The sequence below is a fragment of the Bos grunniens genome, chromosome 16 (genome assembly GCF_055505025.1).
Source record: "Bos grunniens cultivar Pamir isolate PY7600 chromosome 16, Bosgru_T2T1.0, whole genome shotgun sequence".
NCBI lineage: Eukaryota > Metazoa > Chordata > Mammalia > Artiodactyla > Bovidae > Bos > Bos grunniens.
This window is the reverse complement of record NC_141180.1, coordinates 14,994,136-15,016,934: the sequence shown is the minus strand read 5'-3', so window position 1 is coordinate 15,016,934 and position 22,799 is coordinate 14,994,136. Positions and strand designations below refer to the sequence as shown.

General features: G+C 40.6%; 1 pseudogene; it reads right to left on the bottom strand.

The window, feature by feature from the left end:
• Nucleotides 1-2,044: 2,044 nt before the first annotated feature.
• LOC147356209 (small ribosomal subunit protein eS4, X isoform-like) overlaps nt 2,045-22,799 on the bottom strand; it is a 57,898-nt pseudogene continuing 37,143 nt past the window's right edge.

Genomic DNA, 22,799 nt, shown 5'->3' with positions numbered 1-22,799 from the left:
AATGTTTTCTTGATACAAACTCTAGAAAATGAAGCTGGTTGAAATAGAGAGAATATGTAGAAGATGGAATTCAACTTCTGCTCATCAGTGAGTCTTGAGGGGAAGTTTCAAAAGGTCCAAGGATGTGTGGAATTTTTATTAGAAAAAGTCTTTTTTTAAGTTTATAAAGATTGCTTCAGTTCAATGTGCTTTTCAAATATGAATCATCTCAATTGTATGTAGATCTCCAGCACAGTGTAAGACCTTAGACATAGAGTAGAAGTCAAAGTATTTTAACAGAAACTGACAAAGGCTTGAAACTAGGGATGACAAACTCTAGACCCAAGAGGGCAATTAGACGTGTATGTACCAGTCTTCAAATCTAACAAAGACGAAAAGCAACCAAGGCCGCAAGTGAGATGCTGGTGGCCTCGGATCCCTGAGCATAGTTCCAGCCATGTTACTTCCACCTCGTGAAGATGGGTTTTGTGATGGGTTGAGCTGTGGGCATGGTGGTTGGGGTGCTCTTCAGCATCTTTTTCCCTTCTCAGGGCCAGTATATGGGGTCAGGAGCTGATGGGTGGTTTCAGGAAAACCATGATGCAGTGTGGTGGCAGCTTTAGCACATTCATGGCTATCAGGATGGACATACGATGCTAATCAGGGCAGTGTTGCCCGCTATATCCACCCTCTCCCATCAGTCCCAGTCCACGTAGTATGGTAAAACAAGTCTTTGACTTAAGCCCCTTCATGGATCACAGCCTTGTTGTGGTTGAAGGGACTTGCATAACTCAGTGAAGCTATGAGCCATGCTGGGCAGGGTCACCAGAGATGAAGAGGTCATAATGAAGAGTTCTGACAAAGCACGAGCCACTGGAGGAGGGAATGGCAAACCAATCCAGTATTCTTTCTGTGACAATGCCATGAACAGTTTGCAAAGGTAAAAAGGTATGACATTGAAAGATGAGCTCCCCAGGTTAGAAGGTGTCTAATATGCTACTGGGGAAGAGCAGATTGATTTAAGAAAGAAAACTGACAAAGAATAGACCAGCATAGTTACTCTTGCAAAAATCTATGACTGTATTATTGCCATAAATAAACAGATTATAGAGTTCTTCTGAAGTCAAGATTACCTTGTACTTGGACAAGTGGTTAGTTTAGTACAAGTGCACAAAGAGAAGAGTGCCACCTGCTGGACGAGCTGTGATACTCCGTGCTGGGCTGGGACTACATGAAAATGAAGGAAATGACACAGACTCTGGTCCAAATCAAATTCACATGCTTGCCTTTAAATTAGTTTAACAGTCGTTTGGCATTATTCAGCTATTCCTTATAAGCTTCTTTTGCTCAGCTGACAAATGAATTACTCTTCCAGAACAGACTTTTCTGTTGGATTTATTTGGGGGACTAATTCAATTATTTTATATTACGAGCTTATACTAACTGCTTATAACGCACAGTTTGACATTAATTATAATCCATTTTGTAAAGCATAATCTCTTGATTATTTCCTTTTGCAGTCTCAGTTCCCTCTTTTCTATATAATGCATTAATTCTCCTAGTCGGGTAGCAATAGTTGTGAAAAGTAATATGCCAGCGCTCTGACTTCTACTGCAGCGTGCTTGAATCGGGAGATGAGAGGAGGTATTGACAAGCAACTCCAGGGAGATGCAGTAACAGTGGGGCTGGTCCATCAAGTTGGGGATGGATATCACATCACTGAAATTGTTTAGAATTCCTATACATGATAATAAGAAAATGCAAGCTGACTTAGTCACTCAGTCATGTCCCACTGTTTGCAACCCCATGGACTGTAGCCTGCCAGGCTCCTCTGTCCATGGGATTATCCAGGCAAGAATAGTGGGTTGCATGCCCTCCTCCAGGGGATCTTCCCGACCCAGGGATCAAACCCAGGTCTTCTGCATTACAGGCAGATTCTTTACTGTCTGAGCCACCAGGGAAGACCAAAATGACTTAGCCATTTTTTTTTTAATGTGGTATTATCTTTAACTAAGTACAAAGACTTTTCCAATCATGTCACCCAGGAATCATTTTATCCACTGCTCTATTTGGCTTCTAGGCTCTTGCCTCTCTCCTCAGCAATGGTAAGGCGGATACCCATTCCATAGGGAAGGGAGTTCCATGGTTTGTTGCCTTTGCCAATAATGAAAACTTTTGAGAGCCATGTGGCAAAGCTGTGGCCGTTGGCATCTTTCACATGAACTACATCGAAAGAACCAGGATATCTCTCCTGATTGGTGACCACACCAGTTCTTCTCAGGTTAGCACCTCCAGTCACCATGCACCAGTGTCAAATTTGATTAAATCAGTACTCTTTCCAGTCTCCAAGTCAATTTGAATGGTGTCATTCACCGTGATGAGGGAATCAAGGGTAGCGGATGATGCGAGTATCGTGGGTCACCAGATGAAGGATTCCTTTTGTCCCACAAAGATCTTTCCCACTTTGCCCAGCTTGTACCTTGCCTCCTCAGGTGTAATACAACGAACAGCAAAGCAACCACTGGTGTCATAGATCAGATGAAAACTCTCTCCAGTTTTATCAGTGCTGATGACATCCATAAAACCAGCAGGGTAAGTTATGTTGGGGCAGACCTTGCTATCACTCTTAATGAAATTCTGCATATAGATCTCTATTTCGTCTCCTATTGGGGCATAGTTGAGTCTGTTCCTTAGGAAAATGATTAGGGGCAAACATTCCCTAGTTTGTGGGGCTGGTAGATGGACGAGGAGCAAACACACCAGTCAGTTTATCCAAAGCTTTGGAGCTGCTATGGGCTTCAGGTGCTTCTCGGGACCACAAGCTGTGGCTGCGCTAGGCACTAGGCACGAAAAGGAGCTGACTTAGTTTTATTATTGCTTTTTGTTCTCTACAGACAATGTATCCTTTATTGCCTGAACCAAGGACAGACCCTTCTCACAGCATCTTCCCAATACTCTTTGCACTCACAAATAGTGTGAGTAGGACAGACATGTCCAGATTTCTATGCCTTATGTTTGAAAGAAGGTATCCTTACACATTGGCATAATTTATTGAACCCAATTAAAACTGTCTTCATCCACACTGCCTTAAATTTCTTTTCTTATTTTGACATTGCACCAAATTATCATTTTATTTAAGTTGTAAATGATAAATCTATCACTTTTAAACACCTTAAGGTGGATCAATTTAATCAGATTATATTCTCCTAAAATTTAGCCAACATTAATTAGCTCACTGCAAGAATAACAGTTCTGAAGAAGAAAGCGTGTTAGGGCCTTTGGAATACATTTTGTTAGTCTGTTTCCAAACTGGGCCAGTTAGAATCTTGCCCAGGATTTCTCTATTGTAGCTACTGAAAAAGAACTGTTGGGCTGCCCCGGTGGCTCAGTGGTGTAGAATCCACCTGCCAGTGCAGGAGAGACGGGTTTGATCCCTGATCCAGGAAGATCCAACGTTCTGTGGAGCAACTAAGCTCATGCAGCACAAACATTGAGCCTGGACCTTAGAGCCCAGGAGCTGCCGCTGCTAAAGTCTACATGCCCTAGAGCCTGTGCTCTGCAACAAGAGAAGCTATAGAAACCCACGCAACGCAACTAGAGAAAAGCCCAGGCAGCAACGAAGAGCCAATAAATTAATAACAATTTTTTAAAGGAAAACAACTGCTCCCTTTCCCCTTGGGCTGATAAACTGGTAAGTCATGAATCTTGAGCTGCTCAGTTCAGTTCAGTTCAGTCGCTCAGTCGTGTCCGACTCTTTGCAACCCCATGAACCGCAGCATGCCAGGCCTCCCTGTCCATCACCAACTCCCAGACTCCACCCAAACCCATGTCCATCAAGTTGGTGATGCCATTCAACCATCTCATCCTCTGTCATCCCCTTCTCCTCCTGCCCTCAATCTTTCCCAGAATCAGGGTCTTTTCAAATGAGTCAGCTCTTTGCATCAGGTGGCCAAAGTATTGGAGTTTCAGCTTCAGCATCAGTCCTTCCAATGAACACCCAGGACTGATCTCCTTTAGGATGGACTGGCTGGATCTCCTTGTAGTCCAAGGGACTCTCAAGAGTCTTCTCCAACACCAACAGTTCAAAAGCATCAATTCTTCGGCACTCAGCTTTCTTTATAGTCCAACTCTCACATCCATACATGACCACAGGAAAAACCATAGCCTTGACTAGACGGACCTTTGTTGGCAAAGTAATGTCTCTGGTTTTGAATATGCTGTCTAGGTTGGTCATGACCAACCTTACTTCCAAGGAGTAAGCGTCTTTTAATTTCATGGCTGCAATCACCATCTGCAGTGATTTTGAAGCCCAGAAAAATAAAGTCAGCCACTGTTTCCACTGTTTCCCCATCTATTTCCCATGAAGTGATGGGACCAGGTGCCATTTTAATTTTCTGAATGTGGAGCTTTAAGCCAACTTTTTCACTCTTCTCTTTTACTTTCATCAAGAGGCTCTTTAGCTCTTCTTCACTTTCTGCCGTAAGGGTGGTGTCATCTGCATATCTGAGGTTATTGATATTTCTCCCGGCAATCTTGATTCCAGCTTGTGCTTCTTCCAGCCCAGCATTTCTCATGATGTACTCTGCATATAAGTTAAATAAGTAGGGTGACAATATACAGCCTTGACGTACTCCTTTTCCTATTTGGAACCAGTCTGTTGTTCCATGTCCAGTTCTAACTGTTGCTTGATGACCTGCATACAGGTTTCTCAAGAGACAGGTCAGGTGATCTGGTACTCCCATCTCTTTCAGTATTTTCCAGAGTTTGTTGTGATCCACACAGTCAAAGGCTTTGGCATAGTCAATAAAGCAGCTAGTGAACATTTGTTCACCAAAAGGAGAGCCTCTGACTGAAACAAAAGAGTTCTCTGATGACATTCTATTAGTTGAGTTCTGGCTTTCCCAGTTACATGAAACAATAAATAGTTCCCTCCCCCCCCCTTTTTTTTGGTTAAGTTTGAATTGGGTTTCTGTCTTCCTTTCCAACCAAAAACATTTTGACCAATATATATTGCTTGAAATATAGTACTTATATGCAAGATTAAAACATTCTGTAGCTATACTAAATCTCTTTATATAAATGATTAAAGCAAATATAAATAGACATTGCTTTCTATGAGTGATTTGTAGCCTATGCCAACAAATGGCAGTTAGCACAATATATAATAATTTGCTTTACTTTTCGTAATCATTTTTCATTCTCTACAGTCATGTTTAAAAGTGATTTATTTTCATTCTAGACACTTGATTAATGATTGGCTCTCTATGTACACTAATTCCAATTCAAATTTAAAGTCATCTGTCTCAAATTTTGGCAAGAGAATTAGCAGTCCTGTACGTGTTACTACCTGAATGTTTACAATTTTAGTTCCTTACTGATCTCATTTTTTAAAAAATTAGATTCATAAAATTTAAAATTTTAGTGTAAGTCAGGCTGCAATTAAATTTGGAAGTATGGCAGAGTTTGGATTAGAGCTAAATCAAATTGGCAGGAATTCTGCAGCCTTAATGGCTATGTTTTACATGGTGCTATTAAAGTTATAGCCACATAAATTATGTCCCTTAATCCTAGAAGTCTTGGAAATTAACCATGGTAAGAGGGAGCCCAGTGTTGATAAACTAAGCAGTATCGAGAAAACTGTTGTGAAAGTATCAGTAGAAAAGCAGATGGAAAACAAGGATCACATTAACTTTATAGGTTTTCTGTTTGTCTGTTGAGACTTATGTGCTAGAACCTTGATGGCTATGACTTGGCCTCCGATGCCTAGAACAGTCCCAGGCTTTTGGTCAGCACTCAGAAAGAGCTTGTTGAATGAATGAATGAATGTTCTTTAGTAGATACAAATCTCTGATGCAACAAGATTTTTCCTGTAATTACTGTAGGTTATCAGACTGATCCAGAAGGAATTTCAGGTATTCTCTTCTCCAGGCTTCCTCATTTTAATACTGAAGGAACTGAGATCAGAAGAGGTAAATGTTCAGAACAAACATGGAGTAATTAATCAGTTAACAAACATTTAAGGAGTATTCACTGCTGATGAATATTTGGAACTGTTTCAGATAATGGGAATACAGCAGAGCATAAGACAGCCGGAGGCTCTGACATCAAGAGTTTACATTCAGAGTGATGACTGAGTGGTCAGTGAGTAAATGAGATTTCCATTCCTTATAAATGATGCTACAAAATGCTAGTATAGAATTGTGGTGGAGAATGACAGAACACGGGGAAAGACACAGCTGATTTAGTAGGTTACTCAGCACAGAATCTCTAAGAACTCTCATTTGAGCCAAGCCGTGAGTGATGAGGACACATCTATGCAAATATAGAGGAAGAGTATTCCAAGCGCAGGTGCAAAGGTTCTAACATGGAAACAAGCTTGGTGTGCTTGATGGAAAGAAAAACAGCCATAGTGCTTCTGCTGGAATGAAAAGGGGAGGAAATGAACAGAGATGAGGTTTGGTGGGCAAATGCCACACCCTGTAGAACCCTGTGTATCAGGAAGAGAAGTTTTGGTTTTATTACAGAGGGTGATGAGACCCCAATATAAGTTTTGAGGAAAGAAGTCACAAAATCTAATTTTCATTTTAGCCATTTGCAGCTATGTGGATGGAACCTAGACATTGTCATACGGAGTGAAGTTTGTCAGAAAGAGAAAAACAAATACTGTATATTAACATATATATATGCAGAATCTAGAAAAATGGTGTAGATGAACCTGTTTGTAAAGCACAAATAGAGTCACAGACATAGAGAACAAATGTATGGACAACTAGGGGGGTGAACTGAGAGGTTGGGATTGACTTATATACACTATTGAGACTGTGTATAAAGTAGATAACTCATGAGAACCTGCTGTATAGCTCAGGGAACTCTACTCAGTGCTTTGTGGTGACCTAAATGAAAAGGAAATCCAAATATGAGGAGATATATGTATCTGTATAGGTGATTCACTTTGCTGTACAATAGAAACTAAAGAAACATTGTAAAGCAACTAGACTCCAATTTTTAAAAATTAATTAAAATTTAAAAAACAAAAGTTGAAGGAAAAAATAAGATTAATGAAAAAAAGAAAAATCACTGAGACTACTATATGGAGAAAGGATCAGACTGAAAAAGACAGGAATCTGGACTGATTGGAAGATGGTCTTAGTAGTTCAGGCTAGATGGTGGTCACCTGGCCTAGGGTGTGTCAGTGAAGACGGAAGCAGTAGCCAGACTCAAGACATACTTCGTAAGCACTACAGGACTTGTTGATAATTGCTTGTGGGCAGTTGGACAAATGAAGATACCATTTACCATGATGGGGAAGACCCTGGGAAGAGTAAACTGGGAGGAAGGGAGAAATAATTAGTTCTGCATAAAGAATATGCCTGCAATGCAGGAGACCCAGGAGATGTGGGTTCAATCCCTGGGTCTGGAAGATCACCTGGAGTAGGAAATGGCAACCCACTCTAGTATTCTTGCCTGGAAAATTTCATGGACAGAGGAGCCTGGCAGGCTACAGTCCATGGGGTCGCAAAGAATCAGACACGACTGAACAATGAACAGACATATTAAGTTTGACATTTTTATTAAACACTTATAAGGAAATTCTGAAAGGTAGTTGGATAAATAAGTCTAGAACTCAGGATAGAGGTCAGGAAAAGAGGTATGGATTTGAAGTCATCTGTGAATAGATGATACTTAAAGCCATGGCAGTAGGGAAGTACAGAGTGCAGGTTGAAAACACAGAGGCTTGCAAGAGGTCTGCTGGAGGAGGAGGAGCCAGAAAAGATGCTAAGAAAGAGCTCTCAGGCCAGTTAGGGGAAAATCAGATGAGTTTGGCTTCACGGACATCTACACAAGCAACCTTAACAGGAACTATCTCTTATCGATGTGGGGTTGGGAGAATGGAGGAATGAAAGCCTGACTGAAGTGCATTATGGCAAGAATGAGAGGCAGGACAAAAAGGCAGCAAGCTAAACATGGCTTTCAGAAATTTTTCTGTTGAGTAGGGACGAGAAATGGAGTGGTGATTGGTGGCGGGTGGAGGACAGAGAGAGAGATATTAGACTGCTAGTGGAGGCAATGCAATAGAAAGAATCTGATGATACAAAAGCGCAAGGGGATAACTGAAGATACACAGCTGTGTGAAAGAACTGGCCTTTGCCCTTGACTGGGGCAAGGATGCTTTACCCACTATGACTCAAGGGAAACACAGATGCTGAGGTTCAGATGCCGGTGGGCTGCAGGATTTGGTAAGGAGTTGAGGCAGTTCTTGGCCAGTTCTATCAGAGTTGTATTCAATTTTCTCAAATCCCATTCTGGAGTATAACCACATAGCCTCCAATAGAAAATAATGTCATATTTCTTGTATTGGACACAATAGCTGAAACTGTTGATAGAGGTGATTCCTACTTCAGTTAATTTGAAGCGTGGAAAATATTCTGCAAATCTGTTATGTTCAGTTGTACAAAAATGTCTTTTATCTAATTAAATGGAATTCTTGTAGCACTAAGCTTGTCTTGAGGACATGTAGAAGAGACAAAGCCCTCAATTTTTTGTTTGAATAAAGGAGGAAAGTCAGTCAATACATGGAAAATGTGAAGGGAATCTGGGTCCTAGAAATCACGTTGAACTACTGAAATAGTCAACTCTGGAACAGCCCTACCTCAGATTTCTTGTTGTGTGAGCTGGTAAGTGTACTGACTGATGCAGATGTTTTTTAGTATTTTATTGGAGCAACAGGGAGCCATCTGGAAAAAATAAAATAAAGCTCAAACTTTATGCAAAATCAATTTCACACAAAATAAAATGTAATTTTAAAAGTACTGGACAAAGCATCAGACAGAGGAGCCTGGCGGTCTACAGTCCATAGGGTTGCAAAGAGTCAGACACAACTTAGTGACTGAACACACATGAGCTCACATGGGACATTTATGCCATAGAAAACTAGGCAAAGGTTAAAAGAGAAATAGAAAGCAATTTATGTTTAAAAAAAGAGAAAGATGTCTAGGATACATTTTTAAGGGGGGAAAGAAAGATATGCAATGGGTCACAAGGTAGCCTACCATTTATGTAAAAAGAGAGAGAAACCGATAATATATACAAGCTTATTTGTTGTCTTTCAGGACAGGGGGAGTAGGTAGTTGGCAGATGAGATCTGGAGAGAGCTTTTTTACTACATATCCTTTTCAGTTCAGTTCAGTTCAGCCACTCAGTCTTGTCCAACTCTTTGCAAGCCCATGGACTGCAGCATGCCAGGCCTCCCTGTCCATCACCAGCTCCCAGAGTTTACTCAAACTCATGTCCATCGAGTCAGTGATGCCATCCAACCATCTCATCCTCTGTCATCCCCTTCTCCTCCTGCTCTCAATCTTTCCCAGCATCAGGGTCTTTTCAAATGAGTCAGTTCTTTGCATCAGGTGGCCAAAGTATTGGAGTTTCAGCTTCAACATCAGTCCTTCCAATGAATATTTAGGACTGATTCCCTTTAGGATGGACTGGTTGAATCTCCTTGCCATCCAAGGAACTCGCAAGAGTTTTCTCCAACACCACAGTTCAAAAGCATCAATTCTTTAGCACTCAGCTTTCTTTGTAGTCCAACTCTCACATCCATACATGACTATTGGAAAAACCATAGCCTTGACTAGACGGACCTTGGTTGGCAAAGTAATGTCTCTGCTTTTTGATATCCTTTTATTTATTTATTTTTATTATTATTTTTACTTTACAATATTGTATTGGTTTTGCCATACATCAACATGCATCCGCCACGGGTGTACCCATGTTCCCCATCCTGAACCCCCCTCCCACCTCCCTCCCATACCATCCCTCTGGGTCATCCCAGTGCACCAGCCCCAAGCTTCCTGTATCCTGCATCGAACCTGGACTGGCAATTCGTTTCTTATATGATATTATACATGTTTTAATGCAATTCTCCCAAATTATCCACCCCCTCCCTCTCCCACAGAGTCCAAAAGACTGTTCTATACATCTGTGTCTCTTTTGCTGTCTCGCATACAGGGTTGTCATTACCATCTTTCTAAATTCCATATATATGCATTAGTATACTGTATTGGTGTTTTTCTTTCTAGCTTACTTCACTCTGTATAATAGGCTCCAGTTTCATCCACCTCATTAGAACTGATTCAAATGTATTCTTTTTAATGGCTGAGTAATACTCCATTGTGTATATGTACCACAGCTTTCTTATCCATTCATCTGCTAATGGACATCTAGGTTGCTTCCATGTCCTGGCTATTATAAACAGTGCTGCGATGAACATTGGGGTACACGTGTCTCTTTCAATTTTGGTTTCCTCTGTGTGTATGCCCAGCAGTGGGATTGCTAGATCATAAGGCAGTTCTATTTCCAGTTTTTTTTAAGGAATCTCCACACTGTTCTCCATACTATGTATGGAGTGCATTCCCACCAACAGGGTTCCCTTTTCTCCACACCCTCTCCAGCATTTATTACTTGTAGACTTTTGGATCACAGCCATTCTGACTGGTGTGAAATGGTACCTCATTGTGGTTTTGATTTGCATTTCTCTGATAATGAGTCATGCTGAGCATCTTTTCATGTGTTTGTCAGCCATTTGTATGTCTTCTTTGGAGAAATGTCTGTTTAGTTCTTTGGCCCATTTTTTGATTGGGTCATTTATTTTTCTGGAATTGAACTGCAGGAGTTGCTTGTATATTTTTGAGATTAGTCGTTTATCAGTTGCTTCATTTGCTATTATTTTCTCCCATTCTGAAGGCTCTTTTCACCAAACTAAACAAAAGAGGAAGAGATAGGGAATCTACCTGATAAAGAATTCCAAATAATCATAGTGAAAATGATCCAAAATCTTGAAATAAAAATGGAATCACAGATAAATAGCCTGGAGGTAAGGATTGAGAAAATGCAAGAAAAGTTTAACAAGGACCTAGAAGAAATAAAAAAGAGTCAATATATAATGAATAATGCAATAAATGAGATAAAAAACACTCTGGAGGCAACAAATAGTAGAATAACGGAGGCAGAAGATAGGATTAGTGAAATAGAAGATAGAATGGTAGAAATAAATGAATCAGAGAGGGGAAAAGAAAAACAAATTAAAAGAAATGAGGACAATCTCAGAGACCTCCAGGACAATATTAAACGCCACAACATTCGAATCATAGGAGTCCCATGAGACAAAAAGAAAGACCATGAGAAAATACTTGATATCCTTTTATGCCTTTAAATTTTTTAATCATGTAAGAGTATTGCCTACTTTTTTAATAAAATAAAATATGACTCCATGTATATTCATAGTAATGTCTCAGCATTTTAGGACTTTTTTTTTTTTTTTTGATTCCCTATAAGATAGGTAGTTCAGAGAGCTCTGAAGTCAGGCTTTCTGGGTTCAAACTCTGATTCCACCAGCAACCTTAAGTAATCTACTTAACTTCTCTGTGCTTTAGCTTTCCTATTTTCCAAGATGGGGATCACTTTGAGAACTGAAGCTCAGGATTCTTGAACTGCTTAGCCCAATGCTGGACCCAGAGTAAGGCCACACCAAAGGGTAATGAGCATCATTTCTAATTTGCTGTGAATATCAAAGCAGCAGAAATTTTAAAGCAAAAGCTGTTCTCCTAAGTCTTAATTTTGTTATTCTGTGAAATGTAAGTAATTTAAACTGGTCCATTTAACAAATGGAACATGATGGATGGATAATAAAAATGCCAACACTAATAGCTGGCAAATATTTTCTCATTAAGACCTTTTTTCATCATCTATTGTTCTCGTTTTTTCTCTTTCAGTATGTTGTATTTTTCTTAAGCTGTAAAATATTATTTACAAAATGCTTGCTGACAACATCATTATCTTTTCCACAAGCAAATATGAAACCATCAGTAGAACCTGAACCTACCTCTTTCCATGCTTTTGTGTGTGTGTGTCAGTAGTTCTGGTCACCCTATCATCTCCTGTGAGCCCCTGAAGAACAAAGACCACAATGAGTGATCACTGTCATATCCCTGGTACCTGCCACGATGCCTGGAGCATAAAGGCATTCGGTAAAGAGTTGTTGAATGAATGGACAAATAAATGAATGCATACTTGAGTTCGTGAGAGAAAATGGAGGGAAAGTAATCCTCTTTCTACTTCTGTAGCCTTGCACAGTCAAAAGAAAACAAATGAGATGCTAAGGTTCATGGAAAGTTCAACAACAAAGAAAAAGGTTTCATCTTCTTATCCAGTTCATGAGCTCAATGAGTTCACATTGCTTAGAGGTTCTCTCTGGTTGCAGTTCTGAAAACTATTGTAGGACAAGTGAAGAAAACATTTATGGAATACCTACTGTGTATGAGGTACTGCATTAGACACGTCAATACATTGTTTAAACCTCTCAACAATAATAAGAGATAAATGTTATTCCTACTTCGTAGATAAGAAAGGGGTTATCTTCTAAAGGAGGTACACAAACTATTCAATGATAGAAATCAGCCAATCCTAAAACATTCCATCTATAGCTCAATAGCCTGAACTCTGCCTATCTAATTTCAAAATTAGCTACAGTATCTTTCTCAAGCAAATGTTCTAACTTGGAAGCCAAGCTGTAGGGTAAGATAAAAATAATACAGCAATACCTCTATACATATTTCTGATCACTTTTAAAGTAAAAATATATAGCTCTAAGATAGCTGCTCAAAAGGTACTTGCAACAAAGTAGTCTGGAATTCCACTAGGACTTAGCTTGGTAGATTTCTCTTTGACTTACTATCCAGACATTTTGTGGGGGAAATTAAGACACAGTGAATGATTATACTATTGCTTTTTATCATCCCTTGCTGATGAATATAACCACTAGGGTAGCTGATGATTAAATTTTAAGTGTCAATTTGGCTAGGCTATGGTATCCAGCTGTTTGGTCAAATGGTCTAAATATTGCTGTGGAGGTATTCTGTAAATGTAATTAACATCTATAATCAGTGCATGCATTCATGTAAGTTGCTTCACTCGTGTCCAGCTCTTTGTGACTCTGTGGACTGTAGCCCGCCAGGATTCCCTGTCCATGGGATTCTCCAGGCAAGAATACTGGAGTGGGTTGCCATGCCCTCCTCCAGCAGATCTTCCCCACCCAGGGATAAAGGAAAGGAGATTACCCTCAATGAAGTGGATGGGCCTCATTCAATTAACTAAAAGCCTTAACAGCAAAAATTAAGGATTTCTGGAAAGAAATTCTGAGTCAAGAATAATATAGAAATCTTTTCTGGGTTACCAAGCTGCTGGCCTGCCCTATGAGGTTTAGACATACCAGTCCCCACAATCAATTCCTTAAAATTAAATCTCTTTATATTTATTTACATATATGTAAAATAATTTGGGAGAAGAGCATTCATAATGCTCAGCTGTAAGAATCAAAACATTCAAAAATTTGTTTATTTGCTTTTTTAGCAGCACCATGAGGCTTGCAGGATTTTAGTTCCCCAACCAGGGATTAAATCCTGACCATGTAGTAAAAGCACCAAGTCCTAACCACTGGACAGCCAGGGAATTCCCTAAATACTTTCTGTTTAATCAGAAGTTATACTGATATCTTTTAAGCTTTGGGAGTAAATATTCAGATGGGGGCTGTGGCATTGTGAATTATAATAAGAAATATATCTTTGGTCTTCATCCCCATTTCTGGTACCGAGCTCCTAAAACCCCTGAAATTTCATAAATGTGAGAACGATAAAAATGTCTTTTTTATGTTAATGAGTGACTTTTGTAAAGCCCTAGGTTAATGAAGGAGGAGAGGGTGTGAGGCAAGGGGGGTTGGTTGCCAGGGAAAGCCAACCACAAGGGGAGAGGGGCTGGAGGTTGAACCAGTTGTCATTGGCCAACGATTTAATTAGCCATTCCTATGTAATGAAGTTTCCATGAAAACCCAAATAGACCGGGTTCAGAGAGTTTGCAGGGGTTGGAAGACTGGTGCTCGGACAGGGTATGGAAGATTTGTGCCCTTACCACATGCCTGCCTTCTGGCTATTCCTGATTGGTATCCTTTTATCATGTACCAATGATCTAGTAAGTAAATTGTTTCTGTGAGACACTCTGGCAAACTAATTCAACCCAAGAAGAGAGTAGAGGGAACCTTTGATCTTCAGCCAGTTGGTCAGAAGTACAGGTAACAACCTAGACTTGAGATGGGCATCTAAACCAGGGGGTGGGGACAAACAGTCTTGTCAGACTGAGCCCCTAGCCTGCAGAATCTGATTCTATCTCCAGGTAGATCAGTTCAGTTCAGTTGCTTAGTCTTGTTCAACTCTTTGCAACCCCATGGACTGCAGCACGCCAGGCTTCCCTGTTCATCACCAGCTCCCAGAGCTTGCTCAAACTCATCTCATCCTCTGTCATCCCCTTCTCCTCCTGCCGTCAATCTTTCCCAACATCAGGGTCTTTTCAAATGAGTCAGCTCTTCGCATCAGGTGGCCAAAGTTTTGGAGTTTCAGCTTCAACTTCAGTCCTTCCAATGAACACTCAGGACTGATCTCCTTTAGGGTGGACTGGTTGGACCTCTTTGCTGTCCAAGGGACTCTCAAGAGTCTTCTCCAGCACCACAGTTCAAAAGCATCAATTCTTCAGTGCTCAGCTTTCTTTATAGTCCAATTCTCACATCCATACATGACTACTAGAAAAACATATGGGTTTTAATATACAATAATTCATTTCAAGTTCTAATATATATTTATAAGTTGTGTTTCTCTGGAGAACGGTGACTGATATAGAAGCTATGCTATTTGCAACAGATCAAAAATAAACTAGTATTAAGAAGACTGAAATAATGAGGAGTCTGAGTCTCTTACTGACTAACATTTATTCAGAAACGTTAATTCCAAATCTGCTTTGAAGTCCTACAGTCTCTAATTATAGTACAAAAAGACCCATCATTTTTAAAAAGTAAAATTAATTGCAGGTCATTTTAATTTTTAAAACACATGTGATTTATTTAAACACTCTGAAGCACTACTTTTAGGGATCCCATAGGATTTTTCTTTCACTCCTTAGGTTTTATCCAGGTTGTATTACCATATCCATCTTTAGATGTGCCCCTAAACTTTTAAACTTTACTAATTTTAAAATCACTAAAATATGAAATAAGAACTATCAGGAAAGTAACTGGAGCAGCCACACACACCAAAAAAAAAAAAAAAATTGGAGGAAAATACCATAATGCTCTGAGTAATTAGGGGACAATCACTTAGCAATACGGAACAGAAAAGAGAGAATGAAGCACAAAGTGAGCTGACTTTTCTGAAAAGTGTTTGAATCTCAAGTGTTGAAAACATGCCTATGGGACTTCCCTGGCAGTTCGACGGTTGGGACTTCGTCTTCCGGTGTGGGGACTGTAGGTTCAGTTCCTGGTTGGGGAGCTGTGGTCCCATGAGCCTTGAAGCCAAGGAGTCAAGGCATGGGGTGAAGTGGTGTTATGGCAAATTCAGTGGATGCTTTAAGAATGGTCCATATTGAAAGATTTTTTTTTAACAAAAGCATGTTGAAAAGTAAAAGAAAAAATGTCTAATTTTCTCAAGTTTATATAGGGAGGCAACGTAGGTCTTTAAGGAGCACCTACCATGGACCAGAGTCCTGGCTGGGAGTTGGACACAGCTCCCCCCTCGACAAACATTAGAGTCTAGTGGAGGAGACTGTCAGACATGTAAACAAACAATTGCAATGAATTGCAACATGCTTTGCAAAATGATTTCATTTATGCTGATTTGGGAGAAAACTTTCCCCAGGCAGGAAGGACAGAAGGATGACTGCTCTAAAGAAAGAGAGATTGCAAAGAGAAGGTGAGAGAGAGCCTTCCAAAGAAGGTGAACTTTCACCTGGGTCTTGAGGTAGACAGAGCGGGTCATTTGAGAGTGCAGAGAAAAAGGATCAAATCTCTCCAGGCAGGAGATTTCCAAAGACACAGAATTCGAGTTAGGGCCAGACTAGCAGCCTGACTTTGCTGTAGGGTATGTGGTGGGGCATTGCGCAAGGTAAAGTAAGAAAGATAGGACTTACCGAGAGCCTGGAAATGGGGGAAAGGGGAAAAACGCCTGAATGTTTGGTTTGGGAAACATGGCTGTGGAAAACAGAAGGCTGGAGACAGACAGGACGAACTGCTTTGGAAGGAAGAAGATGAGCTGAGTAGGGGAATGAAGAGATTGAAGAGCTATTGGAATATCCAGGTGGAAATCTCAAGTAATCACAATAACCCAGGTCTGCCACTTGGGAGAGGGATTAGGCTAAAAATATAGGTTTAGTCCTCATTAGCAAACTAAATGAGAGTCCCCAGAGGAAGAGGGCAGGATGATGAAAGGAGAGAACCAAGGACCAAAACTGCTGAATCCTAATATTTAAGAGGCAGACGAAAAGAACAGCCCTGGAGGATGCTGCAAAAGGTCAAGGAGCTATTATTGTGCTGTTTTGTTTTAATGTGGCAAATTATATATGACACCGAACACACCATTTTAACCACTGTTAAGTGCAAAATTTAGTGGCATGAATTACATCTACCACACGGCACAAACCATTACAACTATTTCTGAAACTTTTTCATTACTCCAAACAGAAACCCTATAGCCTTTATGCAATAATTCTCCATTGCCCCTAACCCAAGCCCCTGGTAACTTCTAAACACCTTTCTGTCTCTATGAACTGAACTGCTCTGTGTACCACGTATAAGTGGAATCATACAATATTGTCCCTTTGTGTCTTACTTATTTCACTTAGCATTGTCTCTTCAAGTTTCATTCATGCTTCATTCCTTTTTATATATTTTGAGTTTATATGCGCACTTATGTCTGACTCTTTAGCCCACCAGGCTCCTCTGTCCATGGGATTTTCCATGCAAGAATACTGGAGTGGGTTGCCATTTCCTTCTCCAGGGGGTATTCCTGATCCAGGAATCGAACCTGTGTCTCCTGTGTCTCCTGCATCAGAGGAGCAGATTCTTTACCCACTGAGCCATTTTATATGTTGTGCCTTTTTAAAAATCAGGAAATAGAAGCAGAGAGAATAGTCATTAAGGGTATACTAGGGTTATTATTAAGGCTTACCCACTGGGACTTGCCAGAGGGAGAAAGAGAGGAGATAAATCAACTGAGAGGCCAGAACTGAAAGTCAAGTGCAAAAACTATGATGAACTATGAACTCTGTGGTAGAGCAGACAGACATCTGGGAGTTGGAGGTTGCTGGGGAAATCGTCATCCGAGAACCAGGGAGAAAAGTGTGTCTGGACTGATGCGTGAACCCAACACAATATTCCCCTCTTCTGATGGGAAGGCCTGGTGGGAATTAGTTCTGTCTGAACAGTTCCACAGGCCCTGGGTGAAGGGGGTAAGGGGTTGGGTGGGGGCTGTGACTCACAGTTACTATCTGAAGAAAAGCAAAGTGCATGAGTCAGAGAAGCACATCAAAAAAACAGGTCATCAAGCAGAGAGAGAGGGGAGCTGAAGGGCAGCTCAAGCCAGGTGAAAGAGGAATATGCAGATAGAATGAGTGAAATACTCAGAAGCTAACATCAGAGGCTAAGTTCTATTAACAGAAGCTTTGTATGAGTCGGGCAGCTTCATTGAAAAGTGCTAAGACTGGAAAGACACAAAGAGAGTGAATTCAAATGAAATAAATAATTGGAGAAAAAAGAATCAGAGTATACAGGGCCATACTCTCCAAATATCTATGCCAGATAATTAGGGTACCTATGTATCACTGGTGGTTGCCCCTCTGTTAATATTTTTGCCCCCAAAGCTTAAAAGATAACAGTGCAATTTCTAACGCTCCAAAAAAGTTATCCTGAATGCTTTTAATTCTTATAGATGAACATTATAAATATTTCATCACTCATTACATTATTGGTTGAGAAGTTAAATTTCTTCTTATATAACATTTATGTCAAATAACGTAACTTTGTCACATAGCAAATGTGATCACTGGGCTTCTGAATCCACAAATTTACAAATTTTTCTGGAAAATGAAGCCAAAGAATTATAGTAGACTATAGAAGGACTACCATCCCTGGTGGCTCAGATGGTGAAGCCTCTGCCTACAATGCAGGAGATGCAGGTTCAATCCCTGGGTTGGGAAGATCGCCTGAGGAAGGAAATGGCAACCCACTCCAGTATTCTTGCCTGGAAAATCCCTTGGATGGAAGAACCTGGTAGGCTATAGTCCATGGTGTCGCAAAGAGTCGAACACGACTGAGCGACTTCACTTTCACTTTCATAGGACTGACCCAGACTTGCCTGTGAGTGTCCGGGAGTCTCCAGTGGAGGCATGGGTCGGTGGTGGCCTGCTGCAGGGCTGGGGGCACTGAGTGTAGCAGTACACGCATGGATTCTTTTGAAGGAGGTCGCCATTATTTTCATTACCTCCACCATAGTTTGGCCCCATGTAAATAGCAGGGAGGGAACACAGCCCCACCCATGGACAGAAAATTGGGTTAAAGATTTACTGAACATGGCCCCACCCATGGGAACAAGAACCAGTTTGCCCCTCAGTCAGTCTCTCCCAACAGGAAGCTTCCATAACATCTTAACCTTCTCCATCAGAGGGGAGACAGGCTGAAAACCACCATCACAGAAAACTAACCAGTCTAATCACATGGACCACAGCCTTGTCTAATTCACTGAAACTATGAGCCATGCCATGTAGGGCCACCCAAGACGGACAGGTCATGGTGGAGAGTTCTGACAAAATGTGATCCACTGGGGAAGGGAATGGCAAACCACTCCAGTATTCTTGCCTTGAGAACCCCATGAACAGTATGAAAAAGCAAAAAGATATGACACTGAAAGATGAACTCCCCGGGTCAGTAGTTGCCCAATATGCTATTGGAGATCAGTGGAGAAAGAACTCCAGAAAGAATGAACAGATGGAGCCAAACCAAAAACAACACCCAGTTGTGGATGTGACTGGTGATGGAAGCAAGGTCCGATGCTGTAAAGAGCAATATTGAATAGGAACCTGGAATGTTAGGTCCATGAATCAAAGCAAATTGGAAGTGGTCAAACAGGAGATGGCAAGAGTGAACATTGACGTTCTAGGAATCAGTGAACTAAAATGGACTGGAATGAGTGAATTTAATTCAGATGACCATTATGTCTACTACTGTGGGCAGGAATCCCTTAGAAGAAATGGAGTAGCCATCAAGGTCAACAAGAGAGTCCGAAATGCAGTACTTGGATGCAATCTCAAAAACGACAGAATGAACTCTGTTCATTTCCAAGGCAAACCATTCAATATCACGGTGATCCAAGCCTATGCCCCAACCAGTAACGCTGAAGAAGCTGAAGTTGAACAGTTCTATGAAGACCTACAAGACCTTTTAGAACTAACACCCAAAAAAGATGTCCTTTTCATTATAGGGGACTGGAATGCAAAAGTAGGAAGTCAAGAAACACCTGGGGTAACAGGCAAATTTGGCCTTGGAGTACAGAATGAAGCAGGTCAAAGGCTAATAGAGTTTTGCCAAGAGAACATACTGGTCATAGCAAACACCCTCTTCCAGCAACACAACAGAAGACTCTACACATGGACATCACCAGATGGTCAACACCAAAATCAGACTGATTATATTCTTTGCAGCCACAGGTGGAGAAGCTCTACACAGTCAGCAAAAACAAGACCGGGAGCTGACTGTGGCTCAGATCATGAACTCCTTATTTCCAAATTCAGACTTAAATTGAAGAAAGTAGGGAAGACCACTAGACCATTCAGGTATGACCTAAATCAAATCCCTTATGATTATACAGTGGAAGTGAAAAATAGATTCAAGGGATTAGATCTGATAGACAGAGTGCCTGAAAAACTATGGACAGAGGTTTTGCGACAATGTACAGGAGGCAGTGATCAAGACCATCCCCAAGAAAAAGAAATGCAAAAAGGCAAAATGGTTGTCTGAGAAGGCCTTACAAATAGCTGAGAAAAGAAGGGAAGCTAAAGGCAAAGTAGAAAAGGAAATATACACTTATTTGAATGCAGAATTCCAAAGAATATTAAGGAGAGATATGAAAGCATTCCTCAGTGATCATTGCAAAGAAATAGAGGAAAACAATATAATAGGAAAGACTAGCGATCTCTTCAAGAAAATTAGAGATACCAAGGGAACATTTCATGCAAAGATGGGCTCAATAAAGGTCAGCAATGCTATGGACCTAACAGAAGCAGAAGATATTAAAAAGAGGTGGCAAGAAGATCTTGACGACCCAGATAACCATAATGGCGTGATCACTCACCTAGAGCCAGACAACCTGGAATGTGAAGTCAAGCAGGCCTTAGGAAGCATCACTACAAACAAAGTTAGTGCAGGTGATGGAATTCCAGTTGAGCAGTTTCAAATCCTAAATAATGATGCTGTGAAAGTGCTGCACTCAATATGCCAACAAACTTAGAAAACTCAGCAGTGGCCACAGGACTGGAAAAGGTCAGTTTCATTCCAATCCCAAAGAAAGGCAAGGCCAAAGAATGCTCAAACAACTGCACAATTGCACTCATCTCACACGCTAGCAAAGTAATGATCAAAACTCTCCAAGCCAGGCTTTAACAGTATGTGAATCGTGAACTTCCTGATGTTCAAGCTGGTTTTAGAAAAGGCAGAGGAATCAGAGATCAAATTGCCAACATCCGCTGGATCATGGAAGAAGCAAGAGAGTTCCAGAAAAACATCAATTTCTGCTTTATTGACTATGCCAAAGCCTTTGACTGTGTGGATCACAACAAACTCTGGAAAATTCTGAAATAGATGGAAATACCAGACCACCTGACCTGCCTCTTGAGAAATCTGTATTCAGGTCAAGAAGCAACAGTTAGAACTGGACATGGAACAACAGACTAGTTCCAAATAGGGGAAGGAGTACGTCAAGGCTGTATATTGTCACCCTGCTCATTTAACTTATATGCAGAGTACATCACGAGAAACGCTGGGCTGGAAGAAGCACAAGCTGGAATCAAGATTGCCAGAAATATCAACAGCCTCACATATGCAGATGACACACCCTTATGGCAGAAAGTGAAGAAGAGCTAAAGAGCCTCCTGATGAAAGTGAAAGAGGAGAGTGAAAAAGTTGGCTTAAAACTCAACATTCAGAAAACGAAGATCATGGCATCTGGTCCCATCACTTCATGGGAAATAGATGGGGAAACAGTGAAAACAGTAACGGACTTTATTTTTGGGGGCTCCAAAATCACTTCAGATGGTGACTGCAGCCATGAAATTAAAAGACGCTTACTCCTTGGAAGAAAAGTTATGACCAACCTAGACAGCATATTCAAAAGCAGAGACATTACTTTGCCAACCAAGGTCCATCTAGTCCAGGCTATGGTTTTTCCAGTAGCCATGTATGGATGTGAGAGTCGGACTGTAAAGAAAGCTGAGCACTGAAGAATTGATGCTTTTGAACTGTGGTGTTGAAGAAGACTCTTGATGGGCCCTTGGACGGCAAGGAGATCCAACCAGTCAATCCTAAAGGAAATGAGTCCTGAATATTCACTGGAAGGACTGATGCTGAAGCTAAAACTCCAATACTTTGTCCAGCTGATGCAAAGAACTGACTCATTGGAAAAGACCCTGATGCTGGGAAAGATTGAAGGCGGGAGGAGAAGGGGACGACAGAGGATGAGATGGTTGGATGGCATCACCAACTCAATGGACGTGAGTTTGAGTAAACTCCAGGAGTTGGTGGTGGACACGGAAGCCTGGCTTGCTGCAGTCCATGGGGTCTCAAAGAGTTGGACATGACTGAGCAACTGAACTGAACTGATGGAAGATCTGAATATTAACAAATAAAATGTAATCGTCATGTACAGAACGCTGGACCCAACAACCGTCGACTACCTGTTACTGGGTTCGCCAAAAAGTGTGTTCAGGTTTTTCCATACGATGCTATGGTGAAAAGCCTGAACACACTTTTAGGCTAACCCAAAATTTTTCTAAGACACAAGAAACATTTACAAATATTCTCTGTATAGGCCATAAAGTAAGTCATCATGAATTTCAAAAGACTGAAATCATATATGGCTATGCTAGAAATCAATAATTTAAAAATGATAACTAGCAATTAAGAAATATACTTCTAAATAACTCATGGGTCAAAAAAGACATAGATATGGAATAGATATGGAAAATTTTAAATGCCATGAATCAAAACTTAGAGGATACTTCTAAGTTTCCAAAAGAAAATTTACAGATTTAATTGCAAAAATTATAAACTTAAATTGCTGAAAATGTAGGAGCTAAGCAGACTTCTCAAGATGTTGGAAAAAATTACAGCAAAATAAACCCAAACAGGAGAAGGGAGAACATAATAAAGTAAATAATAAGGAAAAAAATAAGGAAATACAAAATAAAATATAATAGTATCAACAAAGCCAGATATTTGTTTGAAAAAAATTAAAAATTGATACACATCTATTGATATGGGTTAAGAAAGAACAAATAAGCATATCAGGATGGAAAAGCAGACACAATTATGGTTACTACAGACATTAGAAAGTTAATAAAAGTATGTACCAGAGCAAGGCAACAGATAATTCAGAAACTCACTTTGGTGTAGTATGTATCTAACTAAATGGGAAAATCCAAGTTCAGGCAATATAAGTGTACTCTTGGGACTTCCCTGGTGGTCGGAAGGCTAAGACTCTGCACTCCCAATGCAAGGGTCCCAGGTTCAATCCCTGGTTGGAGAACTAGATCCCACCCGCTACAACTAAAAGAACCTGCAAGCTACAACAAAGACACAAGATTTCCACATGCCACAACGAAGACCTGGCACAGCCAAATAAATAAGTATTTAATAAATACACACATAAGTAAATGTACTCCTCAGGCTCTGGAACTAATAC